The sequence below is a fragment of the Mus caroli genome, unplaced genomic scaffold (genome assembly GCF_978045245.1).
Source record: "Mus caroli unplaced genomic scaffold, Mus_caroli_1 scaffold_9, whole genome shotgun sequence".
Taxonomy (NCBI): Eukaryota; Metazoa; Chordata; class Mammalia; order Rodentia; family Muridae; genus Mus; species Mus caroli.
Window position 1 is genome coordinate 71,366,326 of NW_028227264.1, and position 17,776 is coordinate 71,384,101.

Below are 17,776 nucleotides of genomic sequence, written 5' to 3' on the forward strand. Positions count from 1 at the left end.
GAGGGGAACCACTCAGTTCTTTTAGAGGGGCAGGCCACGGTGAGTTTGACAATGCTCCAATGAGTATAGATAACACAGATTAGATGTGTTATTTCATTTAATGTTTTATCCTTTATTTTCTTTTGTGGGGGTTATCCCAAAGGTAGGACAGACATGGAATGACTGGGAAATGAGTGTGATGGGGTACATGATGAGAAATCCCCAAAGGATCAATAAAAATATTATGCTGAAAATAACATTTGATTACTGAATATTACCTTCAGAATCTTTCTCCAAAGTCACATTTTTCATCTTATATGAGAACATGTCTTTTTTTTTAAATTATTTAATTTTTTTTTCACTTGAGATTTTATCCCCCTCCTGGTCCACCCTCTGTTCCCCGTTCCAAACCTCCTCCCCATGAAGATGCACCTAACCTTCAAGAGACTGGAGGTCCCAGGGAGTGGAGAGGTCTGGTGGGGTGGGGGGTTAGGGGATGGGGACATCCTTGTGGAGAACATTTCTTAATATATTGATTTCCCAGCTGCTACAGTTCATGTCATGAAGTGCTGATATACACTGAAACACTTTTATTTAAACTATATACATTTTGCCTCTCTATCATTCACATATCATTACCTGTTTACATATATCATTTGTTATTTAAAATTGTGGTTTTAAGATATATAAGAGTATAAATCTCTTATAGCATATCCCATGGTATGACGTGCCATGTGTTACATATTTTTACTATGTGTTACCTGCTGTTTAAACCAAGATAAGCTCTTTGATCTCCTCAACCAAATCCTGGTTTTCGTGCTGAAAACATTAAGAGTCCTTCCTGTCTTTTGAATCCCACAGGACTGACACAGATAGGGAGGGTGTGTACTGTGATTTGAACTGCAGCTTGTGATCAGCCATTTCTGTTCCTCTAGCACGGTCCACATCAACATTCTGACTCCAGACTTCCATGAGGTCCCCTTTCTTAGAGTTCATACATGAGGGAACTCATTCCATACATGTGTCATCATTGTTTTGGGTCATTCCACTCAACCTCAGGTCTTCCTGAGTTTTATCTGTATTGTCACAAATGACGAACTTTTGCCAATGTGTAACTGCATCCATCATCAGTCTTTTTTATGGGCTGTTCTTTCAAGCCAAAGAGATATCCCATTGCAAAGTGATTTGTTTCTCTGATCAGTTGGTATTAACCATTTTCCCTGTACATGTACACATGACCCCATATGCATGCACATACATACACACATGCATGCACATATGCATACACACATACACACATACATGCACATATACATATATATACACATACATACACATAAACATATATACATATACATATATATACACATATATACACACATACATATATTTACACATACATACACATATACCTACCTACCTACCTACATACATACATACATACATATATGTCCTTTGAGAAATGCCCACCTGATTCTCTTCTTCATTTTCACTTGAGCTGCTCAATTTCTGGTTACTGGGTTCAAGGAGTTCCTTAAGTACTCTGGATAGCAATCCCTTATCAGACTGATGCAGAATTCGAAGGGACTCTGGCCAGCCTGAGCACAGTGAGCATGGCTCCGACAGGCCTTACTCTTCTAATTCCCTCTGCCCTGCTAAGAACCATTAGATCACATTCCTAAAGCTGCTCCCCAAGGTCTATCCCCTTATTGGGCCAATCTCTGCTCCTGAGGTTGGCCACCGAAGTCCAGCTCTCCAAGTGTAGAAATCCAGTAATCAAAGCCCTCTTTGGCCAAGGTGTAATTAACATGCCCAATTAAAATCAAACACCCCATCCTATCAGGGGTTCTCCCCTGGTGCCTTTATAAACTGCCATTTTCCTATGTAGCACATCTGTCTCCTCTCTATCCTGAGGCAGTCCTTTATCCCACTTTGAGACAAATGTCCTCCCCCACCTCCCCATTTCCTCCCCTCTCCTGTGTTCCCTTCTGCTCTCCCTCATCCTGTGGGCTCCTGCTTTTATCCTTGCCCTCCATCCAAAGGACTCTCCTGTGTGCAGAGAAGTTGGTCTGAGAAGCCGATCTTGTGGGTCCTGAGCCGATACATTTCCTTTCAGAATTTGGAAACATCTTAGAGCATTCTGCAACCCTCCCTTCACTCTGTTTGTTTTTAGAGTTGCAGCACACACAGTTTTTTAGTTTCATGTGATTTCTCTTGTCTATTCTAACTTTTGTTTCCCGTGTTTCAGGCTTTTCTTCCCCCCCCAAAAAAAATAAATAAATAAAAATGCATCCTCCTCCATCTTTCTGTGTTCTGGAGCCTTTTTTCTTATGCCCTTTTCTAGATATTTTATAGTTTCAGATTTTACCCTGAAACTGTAATTTGAGCTTGAGTTTATTTCTGTAACCAGTAAGAGGTCTCGATATTTCTTTTTCCCATGGAAGATGTTTACACCCCTGCCCCCACTGGAGGGTGGCTCTTCCTCTAGCATATATATCATTACTTGGTTAAAAAAATAAATAAAGTAAAGTAAAAGCAGGCTGCGTCTGTCTGACACTATTTCCAGATGCTCTCTGCTATTCTCTTGGTAGGTACTGGGCATTTTAAAAGAAGCATTTTCATTTAGTGTTATGCATATGTTTATCCTAAACCTAAGGAAATGATGTTTTGTGCTTATCTTGAATAAAAACAAAAACCAAACAAAAGGAAGACCACAAAACACTCCAATAGGTTTAGTAAATGATAATTCAATACAATGAACTATCATGTCAATGTAATCAATTAATTATGCAACATTCTTATAGGTATTTTATTATGTAATTTAAATAATATCACTTAAATAGCTATTAAATTTTAATAAATAATTAAATTGATGGTTTAAATTATTTTTATTAATCTAGAAAAGAAAATGCGATGTGTATATTACCTCGAGGAAATAAAATACACGGTTATCCATGCTACAAGGCTTGAACTGTTATGGTGTGGGAAAAAGCAGGCATTTTTAAGTCAGATGGGGAGATTCCATGGTAATTCGACTCCAGTGTAGAAGTCCCCCTTGGTTCCAAGGAAACTGGAAGTTTGTTCTCTGTGCTCTAGAAAACTTCCTCTTAACCCCGATAATGTCCAAGCTCCCTTGTGCAGTCCTACTTAGATGTAACTTTCTTCCAGGGCAGTCCTGTAGGTGAATCTGGCCAGATGGACCAGGTCCACATAACGGGGACAAACACTGAGTCACTCCTCGGGAGCGATGTGTGATCATAAGAACAACAAACCACTCAGTGCCCTGCTGTTTTTCTTCTAGGCGCTTCCCTAGTATGTGTCTCCAGGGCTAGGGGGGATGCGGACAGACCCCATGCTTGCTACAGTTCCCTGCACCCAAGAGGAAAAGTGTCTTTCCCCCAGTTCCATACAGGAGACTTGGAGGAGGGCGGAGGTAGGGCGAGTTTCCGAAGCCGCCAGCCAGAGAGAAGGCAGGAACATTTGCTTCTAGACAGGACCTTGCTCTCAGATGTCCATCTGCATTTGCGCTTGCGCATTGGTGATGCAGGTCACCATGGTGCGGGGCGTGTACAGCACAGGCAAAAGGCCTGGGCGGGTCCAAGCAGATGCGCAGAGACAGCCAAGCGTCAGGCACCTGGGGCTCTATGGAGCCAGGAGGGGCGACCTTCTGGCTAGAAAACCTCCCAGTAGCAACTGGGCCATTTGGAGCATCCATCTATCCTTCATAAGAGCAGCTCCGCTCACAAGCTTCAGAAAGGAGTGCAGCAGGCAGCGACTCCAGACGCTGTCACTTTGGGGCAGTTTCTCCTGCCCAAGTGCTACATGCTGAGTGCACCAAGTCCTCTACAAATTGGTGTTGCCAATTTCTCCAGGTGGCCTAATGATTGGGATAAAGCAGCCATTGCCCCGCCTCCCTAATGATGATTGGGGTAAAGCAGCCACTGCCCCGCCTCCTAGCCTCTATCTTGGTGGCTCCAGGGAACAAGGCGCATCACCACCTGGTGCCTTAGTGGCTGTCCACTTACTGGACCTGAGTGTTTCTGTGCCCCTGTTACCCAGGTCCCGATCCAAACTGAGGAGATAGTAAACCCAGTAGCTTCTTTCAAAGCGTTGGCTCAAGAGTGATACTAGCCAAGATCAGGCTTCTGACATCAGAGATGGATAGGCAGGTGAGCAGAAGCTAGAATGCAGAATCCAGGGTTTCTGCCTCCATCTTGGCCCCCATTCCTTCAACCAGGAAGGACTGTTTCAGTGAACCCCTGACTTGCTGATTTCGCTACTCTCACATCAAACTCTTTAAATGATGAATGAATGGATGAATGAACACTAAAGTTGATCTGCCAGGTTCGATCGTTTTGTTTGTTGTTCTGCTTGTTTTGCATCCTTGTTTAAGGCAGGGGTCCTGCTAAGTAGCCCAGACTGACCTGGAACTACTCTCGATTCTTCTACCTCAGGGTCCCCAGTGCTGACATGATCTGCACACACGCCAGTATATGATTCTAGAAAATAGGTAAGGCCATTTTCCCTCTTCACCAAATCTTCCGGAGGTATTCACCACCCAGAGCAAAAATACTCTGTTTTCTAAGTTCCCAAATGCCTCAGTTAATGAGGCGCTTCCCACAGAGTCTGGCCAACCTTTATGGTAGGGACGTGTGTGTGTGTGTGTGTGTGTGTGTGTGTGTGTGTGTGTGTGTGTGTTGGTGGGAGCTGTTAGGTCTAGAGTCCTCGGAACGGTGTGGGTTAGTTAGGGAGGGAAGAGGAGGAAGCTAGTAGGGAAGACAGAAGAACCAGAAAGGGAAACTGGAGGAAAGGGGGTGGGGAGCTAAAGCGCCCATGGAGCCTGTTTTCCCGAGCATGGCCGCTAGAGGGAGACATGCCGGGTAGTACAGGTGGAATAAAAAAGGAGCCTGCTGTCTGGAGGAATTTGTCATGATGTCGCTTTAAAAGACTTCAAGTGAAGACTGTGAAGGGAGTTCACAGAGGAGAAAATCCAGTTGCATCTGGACTTTGCCCCTCCAGTTGCTCTGGTGTTGAAATCTTGCGTCCTTTGTCGTTCTCAGCTTGACACCAGGAATCTGCGGGGAAACCCAGGACTGGGCATAGACTCTAAGGTTGGAGCTGTGATGATCTTGACTTTTCCTGAAGGGGTGTGTAAGAAAACGCGCTAGAAATGGGGGATTTTCGCCTCCCCAGTTATGGATTCAACCTCTGCTTAATCTGACCCTATATCTCTAAAATATCACGCCTTCGTGATTGAAATCCTAAAAATCAGTGTGCAACAGACTTGGTTATTCAGATATGCAAAGTTATTTGAATTTCTCCACACCAACTTGGAAATTCCTACAGAAACCTTGGAATAAGTCGTTTAGCGCAAGCTGGGTTTTTGTTTTGTTTTGTTTTGTTTTTGGAATACTATTCCCCCCTGCAAAAGCTCTTAAGTCATTGATGAGTTTTGGAAAGTAAGGTGGCCATAGGTTTGTGTCTGGGTATGTGGGGCTGGATGCATGTGGGACATTTGAACACGTGGACATTTTCCACGTACTGTCCCTGGGTCGGCAGTGGGGGCTGTGGGAAGTTAGCGTGGTGTTGCCTTCCTTCATAGGAATTTCAAGGCCGATCAATCTAATTTTTTTTTCCAGCTTAAAAGATGTCTCGGTGGGTTTGAGCTCCTCCAAGTGAATCAGCGATGACTCAAGAACAAACCAGAAAAGTGTGTTTTCCCAGAACCAGGTGTTGAGCGCCTGGGCGATCCAGCCAGCGGCGCGCGCGCAGAGTGGCCAGAGCCCGCTCCGCTCCTCCAGCGCACCACGCTTGGTGCCGCCCTGCAGGACCCGTGGGACTCGGACCCCGCGCGCCACCCTCGCTCCCTCCCACCGACACCCGCCAAGCCCGGCGCCCTCTCTGGCCCCAGCGGCAGACTCGTCCGAGCGCTGCAACCGGTGGGGCGGGGAGACCTGGCGCTCGCCCCGCGGGCCCGGCAGCCGCTGACGTCCGCTCGGGCCTTTAAACGTGCGGGTCCCCGCGCAGGAGAGACACGACTTTGGAGCAGTCACTTTGCGGGGAGGGAGAAAGCCTCTCCGCTTGGGCAGGCGACAGCTTGGAAGCCTTTGTTCCCAGGCGCTGCGTTGGGTCTGGGTCCCATCAGTACCGGGTGCCAGCATCCTAAGCAGCGGGAGGCGCGTTGGCCACTCGCGTCTGACAGTGGACCCCAGGCGTCCCCGTGCCTTCCCTTGCACAAGCAGATCAGGGACCGCGAGGTGCGCCCGCGGTCGCCCGCGGAGCAGAGAGCTGTCTCCCGGGCTCGGGTGCCGGGTGATTTTTCTCCCAGCCGGGGAAGGCGCCTCGGCGAACCCGCACCTGCAACTTGTTTGGTTTCCTCTCCCGCAGCGTGTGCAGCGGCGGCATCAAAGTTTCTCTGTCTTCCCGGGGAATCTGCCGTTTGGATCGATCCTCCCCGCTCGGTGTCCCCAGGCCTGCCGGGGAGCGAATCGCCGGGCGCGCGGGTGAGAGGCGCGGCACGAGCGGCGTGGTAGCCGGCGAACACCAGGAAGGAGCTGCGGTCGGGGACTCCCCGGGTGACCCTTTGCGGCGCGACCAAGCTGGGTGAGCGCAGGAAGAAGAGCTAGCTACGTGGTTTGGGGACGAGGGTGCCCGCACAGTGGATGTTAATCGCCTTGCTGATTGCCTCTCAATTGGGAACTAGTGGAGAGTGCAGCGCGGGGCAGGCGCGCTCTGCGGGACCAGGGCTAGCAGGCAGGGATCAGTGCAGCTGTGGCTGCAGAGGCTCCGAGGGAGGACGCCGCGGTGCTCGCTGGAGCCTGAAGGTAGGCAAGGGGGTGGGATCCTGACTCTCAGGCCCAGCTCAGAATTCAAAAGCGTGTCTGTTTTCCTGCAACCAGCTTCTCTCCCTCTTCTCTTTGCTCACCTCTCCTCTTGCAGACTCTGGGGACCCAGGACCCTGCAGGGACCGCGACCTCCACCTCCCACCAGAATGCCTAGTGCTAGCTCCTTCAGTGGCCCTGAGCTGGGGGGCCTCTTGAGCTTCCGGGAGAAGTTGATACCTTGAGATTTGGATGATGTCTAACTTGATTTGATGTAGTTTATTAAAGGATGTGTTTCCTGTGGGCAAGAATTATGGGAAATAAATGTCCCTGTCATATACAACGGCTACCACAGCTCAGCATCCTCCCTTCTCCCCCAAAAGTTTCCTAGTAGCAAGTTTTCTTAATGTCCAAATGAAGTCAATGGAGGCTGAAGGCTTCCATGCTTGTAGGCAGAAGGAAGATGCGGTTTTTCAGAAGGGTAGAATAAAGGACACAGTGTGTTTATACTCTCTCTCTCTCTCTCTCTCTCTCTCTCTCTCTCTCTCTCTCTTTCTCTGACTCTCTCTCTCTCTCTCTGACTCTCTCTCTCTGACTCTCTCTCTCTCTCTCTCAGACACACATGCACACACTTCAATGTGCAGAGGACAGACATGATGATAACCTCTGTTGTTTCCCGACTTGTATAAAGTTTTATTTTATTTTATTAAATTAAAAACAAAAATCAGAACCCTTTCAGTCAAGTAACTAAGTGTGTGATAAAATCAGACTAGATATCTCTGCCTGCAGTTCAGACAAGGTAGAAGTTCCCACAGAGTGCATAAGCTAGTTGGACTCTTGGAATAGCAGCTAAAAATATGAGTGTCCCCCAAATGATCCAAAGGACTGCTACACTTTAACAAATGACATTCTTTACAGTGTGTGTGTGTGGGGGGGGGAGCAAATATAACGTCTTTGTTTAAAAAAAAATAGCTAGGTGGAGAGACCGGATGGAAAGATAGAGTTAAGTTGAAGAGGATGGCTTATGGAAAACCAGGGCTTGGTGCTTTTGGAACTACAGATGGTAATCACTGAAATAAATGAACCGGTTAGTATTCCAGGCTTGCCGTGGTTGGCTCCACGGAGAGACGGCTGTTACAATTCATTTCCAATGTCATTTGTGGTAATAGAATAATGTTTCACGGGTTTATCCAACTTCCTCATGTATGTGTTGTCAATTCCAAGATGTCCTGTAAGGCAGAGAGAGGCAGGAGGTCCAAGGTCTGGCTTTTCAACCTTTCGGCCCCCCTCCTCCCTCTAAGTATCCTTCCCTGGTCTGTTCTCTTTCTCTCTCTCTCTCTCTCTCTCTCTCTCTCTCTCTCTCTCTCTCTCTCTCTCCTCTCCTCTCCTCTCCTCTCCTCTCCTCAACACAACACCCATTCCTTTTGATTTTCTCCCATGACTCACAAACTGCAGTCAGTTTCCAAACCCCTGGCCTTCTGCTCCTGGGCTCTTCCTCACAGGGCAATTCAGAGTTAGGGATTCCCTAAGTAAGTTATGGAGACTGCAATAGTGGAGTCCTGGAGTCCTGTCGTGAATAAGGAGTAAAGGAGTCAGCGGCGTCCACGGAAGGGGCAGGTGGGATTCCACAGAGGTAGGAAGAGTAGAATTTAGCGGAAGTCAGGAAGTCATGCTAAGTTAGAAGCATGAACTGTATACTAAGGGTGAATTGGGCTACAGTAAAGAGAAGGAGATTGAAGCACTATTTGAAAAGGTGGATGTGTGAGCATTGTGTGTGTGTGTGTTTCTGTGTGTGCACGTGCACATACGCACCCATGTTCCTACCTATGTGCAAGCACACACAAGCACTGCATAGCATGAGATATCTTCATCAGGAGTCAGCTTTATGTGAGATCTCTTGGAGAGACATCTCTATCTCCGAGGACAGATCTTCACTTCAGAAGCGAGTTGAGCCTCCCAAGAAAATAAGCTCTCCTTTGCAGTCATCCCTTTTCAAATCAATGGTTTGTCCTCAGGAATCAATTCCTCAAGTGTGATACTTATTTCCTTAAATGTTTATTCCTGAGGTTGACTGAGAACTAGACACTAACATGGAGGTTCAGGACTTTCTTGTCCACTGGCTTTGGTTTAGCATCTTGGGTGACACCAGTGTCCTAACTCAAGAGATCGCTGTGATCACTGCAGGCTTAGTGTCTCTGGATGTGTTTTCCGTGAGGGAAGGTCAGCTGGTGTGTTCCTAGCACACTCTTACCTCCTGAGCCCACCTTGCCTTCCCCATCCCATGGAGTCTTCTGTGAGGAGATGACTATTCTCCGGTGCTAATTTATCATGTTTAACAAGTTTCAATTTATGACTTTATTTTTTTACATCAGTGTATGGATGAGTCTGGGTAGATGGTACCATAAGCAACATATTGATGATGATAATGCTACCAAAGTATTGAGAAGTCTGATTAGATGATAATTTGATCAATGTATTGATGAAAATGATTATGTAATAACTGGAAGCAAGGATTGTGAATTACTTTTTATTGAGTAAGAACATCTTTGAAAATTCATATAACATTGATTATTTCCATATTTTCTTAATAGTGAAAAATAGTTTATTTAGCTTCCATGGCCATATACAAACAAAGTATATATTTTAAATACCAGAAAACAGTTTTTTTTTCTAGGAATGTTGCTTCCATTAATAATAAAGCTTTAGGAGGGCACGGCCGAAATAAGGAGAATGCTTTAAAGATAACTGGACATGCTGGTGTTTCTTTCGTCTGTTTGACATTTTCATGAAACTCCTCAGACCTTTCACTCTCCTCCCAAAGGGGACTGCCACTGTATGCCCTGGTGTTTTATCTGTGTGCTGTGCATTGGCTGAGTGATGTCAAAGCTAGTCATCAAAGGCTGCCTTCTTAAGGAACATTCCTTTTATGGAATACATATTTTGTCAACTACAGGCATTTGTAGAGTTCTACCACTGATGATGTTATACAAGAGCAACAAGACAGCAGAACATGTGGAAACAAGAATAGTACTTGGGCATGTGTGTGCACTTGCATGTGAGCATGCACACGCCCATGTATGTATGTATGTATGCATGTATGTTCGTATGCCCCTTTGCTCAAATGGCTTTTCCCAGAGTGTCATATGCTCTACCTGAGGCTTGGTTGCCTGCTCTTTAATCTATGTGCATCTTGGTTTTACTTTTTGAAAGTAGCTGTTGTGCTCTCATGAAACGTATCTTTTCAGAGTCACTCGGATTGTAAGCTTACCTCTGAGTTCTGTGTTTCTGTTCTGTTGAACCTCCAGAGACCGCTTTAGATATGTGTGTAGGTGGTGCTCGAAGAAACTCTAGGAAGCTGGAAGTCTGTCAAGGAAATTATGGAGGGAATTAACATCATCCTAGGAAGGCAGAAAGAAAGAACTGCCTTTTCTTCCTATGAACCCCATCGCTGGTGTGAGAAGTGATAAGACGATTGGATCGTAGTGCCCACCGGCCAGCATTTCCTGCCTTAGTAAAGTGGCTTAAGTAGAGAGGCAGCTCTGATGGCCAAGTGGGTCCCCTTCCATGTATATAATATGAAAGAGCTTGTGTTTGGGGTGTCCAGAAGCTCCTTCCGCCTCCACCCATGGGGTGAGAGAGAACTGCCACATGGTGGCGCTATTGTGATGCCTACGCTTCTGAAAATATCCGTTCTGAAACATCTTAAACTGAATTTATGCCAATGGTACCATGGGAGTTTTCTCTAAGAATGAAAGATTATTATTACATATAACTTCCAACGAATAGATATTGGGTAGGGCATCTCATTGTCTGCTGCTGACAATGCTATTCTTTTTCTTAAACTTCACCCGTGAGAAGATGAAATCTGGATTTTTTTTTTTTAATCAGTTCAGTCTCGTTAGTAGATGGAATTTTTCTTTTGATACGTATTATCCTATGTATGTATGTATGTATGTATGTATGTATGTATGTATGTGTGTGATGCGTGTGGTAGAGAGTGACTTATCACTTGCCTGAGGTTAAAAATAGTAGTTAAATCTACAGCTACTTTGAAGCTGTACTAACAGATGCCTATGAGCTACCCAAAGTGGGTGCTGGGAACTGAACTCAGGTCCTCTGCAAGAGCAGCAAGGGTTTCCAACCACTGAACTGTCTTTCTAGCCTCAGAGGATTTCTTAAGATGACTTTGAATCTATAAGGAATACCCGTTCCAGTTCTCAATCGATGATAATGTTGTATGTGTTGTCCTTTCTCTTTTAGGTTCTTACAACTAAAATGACTCCTCAAACACACCCCTCTGGGTTTACATTGGGCTCATACATGCTACCTCAAAACTGTATGTATCCACTCAAAATAATATGATAGCAGATCCGTGAACAGGATTGCTTTATATTTTTAAAGATATCAACTAGAAAAACGGATAAATCTTAGCATGCATCTGTTTTGAGGTGTTCGGTTGCTTCAATGAGAACAACGAGCAGTTTATCACCACCAGCGAGTTGCTTGCACATTCCAGCAGCTGTTGAGACTGTTGGATGTTTGTGGATTTCACAGCCCATCCCTAGAAGGCTTGAGCTCATCTGAAGCCTTTGGGTTAAAATAGGAAACGAGAACACGTGTGAAAACCCAGATTTGAGCAAGAGGAGTAGAATATTGCCAATGGTTATATCCAGAGAACTGAAGACCATGGGGTGGGGTTGCCTTTCTATCTCTTCTTATTTTCCTACAGACTGCTTGGGTCCAGAGGGGTCAGACTAGAAGAAATCATTGGAGCAAGGCTTGAGACCACCATGCATCAGGAGACAGGGTGTCAGGGTTGACTATTTTCTTTGAGAGAAGGGAAGGACATTTGCCTTGTATTTTCTTGAGCTTCATTTGCCTGTTGGGGTGGGGGGAGAAGTGCTTTATGTATTGCTAACTGGAAACCTGATTGTAGGTGAAAAGTAACTTTCCCCATTACAACCAGTAGCTATAAAACTTAGAACTAAAATATATTTTCTTCTCAGAGGTACTTCTCCCTGACCACCTTAGCAAAATGCCTGGAATTGGTCAATTGTATAAATAAAATGATGGCTTCTGGGTTTTGTGTGTGTGTGTGTGTGTTTTCTCTTTTAAAATGATTTTGATGTAAATAGAATTACACAATTCCCTCTCCCTTTCCCATCCCGATCCTCCCAGCTACACTCTCCGCAGACCCCTCCCAGGCCCCCACTGCTCCCAGATTGATAACCTCTTTATTTCTCCTCATTGCTACAAAGTAAGAGGCTTTTGTTCAAGCTTCCATAGATGTATTTTTTTTCTTATTTTGTGAAGCCATCTAATCTGAGGCTATATTTTTACAATCAAACATATCATTTTTTCTTCTTCTATGAACAAACGTGCTAAAAATCCAAATTGTAATGTTTGGAAGAAGGTGCGCAACTCTGTCAGGCACGGAGTTTTATACTGCACTAAATGTGGTGTGTGCTAAACTCCACGTGTGAGGCGTGGCATAGCGGTAACATCTGGTGTATAGTAAGGGATCATAAGTCCATCACTAACATCACACTTCCAAAAATTCAGGTTATAATTGATTTACAAAAAGAAAATGAGGGATCTGTGTTACCCTGGAGGATATGTGCACATATAATATTAAAAATAAGAATCTGGCTGGAGAGACAGTAGCCCCTACCCACCTTCAAGTGAGAAAATACTGCCGAGTTAGGAACTCTGACTTACAAAAAGAAACACCTTTTTTGTTGTTGTTAAATTTATTATGATGCCTAAAACATTTTTCACTGAAAACAACCGTGATGATCTTTATATTTAAATTGTAGCAGTTTTGTTTAATATTTGTAGCTAGAGCAAATATTAAACGTGGCCACTGGGTTTAATACCATTCTTCATATGGAAATATGTGCTTTTTTATGCATAGTGAAGGGTCTGAGGTATGTCTCAAAGTATTTTAATTTACAAACAAGTATTACTTCATAAGGATTTATTTTTAACTTGGTTGGTTTGTGTGTCTGTGTGGGCCTATGTGAATGTGAGTGCAGTGCTTAAAGGTGCCACAAGAGGGCAGTGGTTCCCTTGGAGCTGGTGTTACTGGTGGATTGAGTTGGAACAGGAAACTAAACTCAACTGTTCTGTTAGAATAGTGAGCGCTCTTAAATGCTAAGCTATCATTCTGGCTCTGGTATGCTTTATTTTTATATTTATAAAATATTGCAGGCCTAGCTCTAAAAGATAGATCACACACAAACAATATATATGTATTATATGATATATATGTATCGTATATTATATGATATATGTACGCATGTATCCACCATCCTGAGACATTTTTATCTCCCCAGCTATAAGAATCAAAAGTTAAGTATTATTTATAATCTTTGCCCAAAGTTTTCTTGTTAGGAAGATTCCCATCAAGAAGTCAGACACTCTCTCTGACTGCCATGTTGGAAAGGCTTGCGGTGGGATTTCAAATAAACGGCACCATTTATAATTTTATGAGTTTGCATCAACTTTACCCAACTCAGCTCTACCAGGGTATGATAGCATTTTGCCCGTAGGAATGTTCAATTCTGAAAATGTTTTCTCTGGCATTATCTTAAAAACAAAAAACAAACAAACAAACAAAACGTTTTGCCTTGCGGACTTAGGCTTTCAGTTCTTGGAGGTGTCACGTGCTTCTCACTAATGGCAGAGATCCCTGTTTTTACCATGGAAGTCAGCAACAAGGTGGGTTTGAGACCTCGCTCCTGCGTCTCGGTGCCTGGTTGCAGGGTGTCATCTCTTTCTGAAGAGGTGATATAAATAAATATGGAAGGCAGACAGAGTGCCTGTTTAGGCCCGCGGTTGTGGTTTGAACATGGACACATTTATTTTGAATGAAAACCCACACTCCACTGAGCTCCTTTCTGCTCTGTGAATTCAAAACTCCTTTCCAGTTTGTCACCAGGGCAGGCATTTCTCTCTTCTTGCGCATTCCTCAGACCGACCGGGCTGCCACAGGGCTCAGTGCTTTCCGCTACAGCCGTCCATAGATATGAGTTAAGGGTACAGGGCCAGTAGTTAGGCTAACTGACTCCAAGGCTGTTCTGAAATTTATCTTAGACCTGCTTTCTTCCTGTCTCTACCTTAGGAATGCCTTAAGCCTTCTGGAAAAGAATTCAAGTTATGTGTGTATGTTTGTGTTTTAACAGAGAGTTTCACTGAACGTTTTGAATAGCTGTTTTGGAAGGAGATCAGGAGGAAAAAATATGAAATGCATATGAACTGTTGACAGTTGAATGTACCATACAGGGGTCCATATACATATGTGTACATTAACACATATTTAAATAAAAATACAGAGGACCATATAGGAATATTCCAGCTTTGACAGATCACAAAACACTGCATCAAACACACCTGCTTTAAACCCCAGGAGAAGGCAATAGAAAAACAAAATCTCCTGGTTGAATTTTCCCAACAGAATGTCTACTTCAATTAAAATTGGAAGAGACACATTAGTGAATGGAGGGCACTTTTAGGTTGTACATTGTTTCTGTGGCCTTGAATGGCTACAATAAGTACAATAAATACTGAAATGAATAAAATCATCTCGGCCTTCTTTGGGAAATGTATTTGTTTTACATCATTACGCTTGTTGAACATTATCTGAAATGAAACCTCAGCCATTAGAAATCATTGTGTTTCTTTCGTGAGGGCTGCATTCTATTCTGATCTCATTAGAATTGTATTTACAGGAGTCACGTGTCTACCCTCATTTGTTTCTCAGAACAAAACCCAACGTCCTTCAGGCTTCTTTATTGTTCCGTGGCGTCGATAAAAAGTTGGAGTAAAATTAGCTTAAAAGTTTCAAGTAGAAAATAAACTCCTGGAATTGGGTTGAATTCTAAAAGCTGTTTAGGAAGGGAGAGCAGAAGTGGCTCAGAGGTCAGCTCTTCTGCCCTGGAACTTCTGCCTGAATGTCTTACCCAGGGCCATGATGTAGTGAAGGGTGTAATGTGATCAGAGCTTCGGTTTAAATGAGCATCGTCAGACAGTTGTTAGGGAAGAAGAGAATTAGACGAAAGTAGTCGAGAGTTACTAGGCGATTTCACTCAAAAAACAAAACAGAACTAAGAGAATGCTCTGGACATGTGTGATAATGGTGGGGTGTACAAGGGCTAGGGTCTTCTTGCCAGAAAGTCTGCAGCTGGGCTGAGCACTTGGCCTCTGTCTAGTGGAAAATCTCATGACAGAATCTATTCATACTTCTTGGTTTACAGAACTAGCAGTGTATGTGTGTGTGCATGTGCGTGTGTGCGTGTGTGTGTGTGTATACATGTGTGTATATATATATACATGCATGTATGCATGTATATATATATATATGCACTTATGCGTGTATATATATCTATGTATATATATGTGTGTGTGTATACATGTGTGTGTGTATATATATATATGCATGTATGCATGTATATATATGCACGTATGCATATATATATATATATATATGTGTGTGTGTGTGTGTGTGTGTGTGTGTATGTATACATATGTGTGTGTGTATGAGTGGTTTTCAGTAAAACATGAGCACATTCCTGGTCTCTTATAAACCTAATGAATGTCATTTTTATCTTTCCTTGTTTGTAGTAATTGCATCGAAGAGAGATGAAGAGAAGAGTATAGCTTTATAAAAGAGAAGTGTTATTAATCTGAGTGTGCTGTGGTGTGAGTCTCCATGGGAGCTCTAGTTAGACTCATTTGCTTTAGAATTTACAAACAAATTCTATTTGTTCTGCTCCACACTCAGTGTGCAATGCCAAAGAGTGTCAGGAATGCAGTTGAGTGCTGCGATACGGAGCAAAAACCAAACAGAGATCAGGATATTTGCCCCACATAGACTTTCCAGCTCCCTTTACAAGTTAATAACTTCTTTCCCAGCTTATCTTTTCCTTGAAGAATACCAAGACATCAAGCCCACTCTAGAAAAACTTAGGCATTCATTTGCACGTAAGAGGGCTTATCCTGGGCCTTGTGGAGATCAGGAATGCTAATGAGTTGTAGTATACCAACTGAAGATCTGGGAAACCAAGTCCCAGGCCAAGGCAAGACTCCAGGGTCTCTAAGAAGAATGTTCCAAGAGCATCAGAAAGGATCTGGATGCAAGTTGCAATTTAAAGGAAGCATGCATCTGATTTGTAGACTGATTTCATGGCTGCTCCCAGGATGTCCCATTGAGAACTCTCTTGTTCTCTATTTACAGGTTGCTCCTAACTGACTGAACCAGAATTCTGTTCTCTGTTGCTATCAGTCTATGTCTAGTTACGTTTGGTTGAGTTTACGAATCCAGCAAGATCGAGGTCCCTTATAAGGATGTGCTGGCTTTGTCTGCCCAGTCTCCATTTTAATTTGGTATATTTAACCACTTATTCACTACCCTTTACCATGCTCAAGTTCACAGGAAGAATTAGCCACCATACTCAGGCAGGGATCAAATATCAGTATGATGCTAATATACTCTCTTCTCCTGTATCTTTTCTGACCTAAGGAAGTACAACACTAGAGAGACCTCTATTTCTCAGTTTACCTCAGTCTGAAAGGTTACCAGGAGTTGAGTGTCATCTTCTTACCAGGTTCTTGAAGGCGAGTCCTTTGCACATCCCCTCCCCCAGCTGAACTGTACGGAGTAGTCTGCAATGGCATGCATCACTTGTTGGAAAACCCTTCCAAAGCACTCAGAATATTTATCCTTTATAATTTCAGTGTAACACGTCACGTCCATGGAAACTTGAAGCATAGAAATAAATGTTACAAATCCTACCATTAAAAAGTACCCTTGCTCATTTCAGCAGCCTGTGATTACTTTTCTATATTTCTATTTAAATAAAATAAGTGCTGTTATTATTAATAGATGTACTAGAAATACTATTTTAGGCCAACTCTTTATTTCTCAGTGCTTTTTATCAATTGTGAATCAGATTCAATTTGCAATCAATTTCATTAGACTCACTAGTGTGTTTTGTTAGTAATGTGCATAATTCTTTTTAAAGTTGATATTTCTCAGGCTGAGAATGCTGTTGCATTGATGGGATACTTGCTTGGCTTAGCAGCAGGAAGCTCTGGGTTTGACCCTCAACACCACATGAAATGTGACTCTCTGGTACATGTCTATAATCCCAGCATTCCAGAGGGAAGGGGAATCAGGGGTCAGGAATTAAGGATTAGTCTCGGCTACAGACAATGTACAGCCAGCTTTAGCTATAGGAGATTTTGTCTGATGACATTGAAGATGGTATTTCTGTTAACACATGCAAGTTGTAAAATTTGGGTTCAATACCTGTTTTTTTTTGAAGATGTGGGAGGCTCAGAAGGAATAGAGCAAGTTTCTGCATGGCATTGACAAGCTACGGTAGAATAGCATAATAACTGCTGTCTCTCCTGTTGGGACTGTCACCAGTGACCTGGCAACATCTTGCTGTGTCGAGCCTAATATGCTGTAGGCTTACAGGACTGCTAAATGCTTCTGAAACAATTTTTAGATATATTTACACACCCTTTAGTTACTTTCACAGAAAAAATATCCTATTGGAAGAGATCATTGTGACAACCACCTATTTGCCACTACCAAGACACCTCTCATGTTGTGTTTTGTCAAGATAAGATCTATTTTTTATGATTCAGTTTTTTTCAACTTTCAATAGAAAATGATGTTTATTCATATTTTAAATGCTTGTATAAAATCTACCAATCTTCCCTGTCTAGTTTTGTCTTTCACTGTTTGCATAAGCATGTTTATGCCACCCTCTATTTTTCCAGCTTTGATTGTGGCTGAGCTAATTATCTTAAAATATTGAAAAATGTCTGATGTCAGTAAACTCCTCAGTAACCAATTTTCTGCTGACCACTTGTTGAATGGCTGAGTATCTAGTGTTAAAATTCCAGTTCCAAATTAACCTTCAGGGCTTCTGTTAAATGGGAAGCCATTCTGTGCTGCTTTGAAAAAT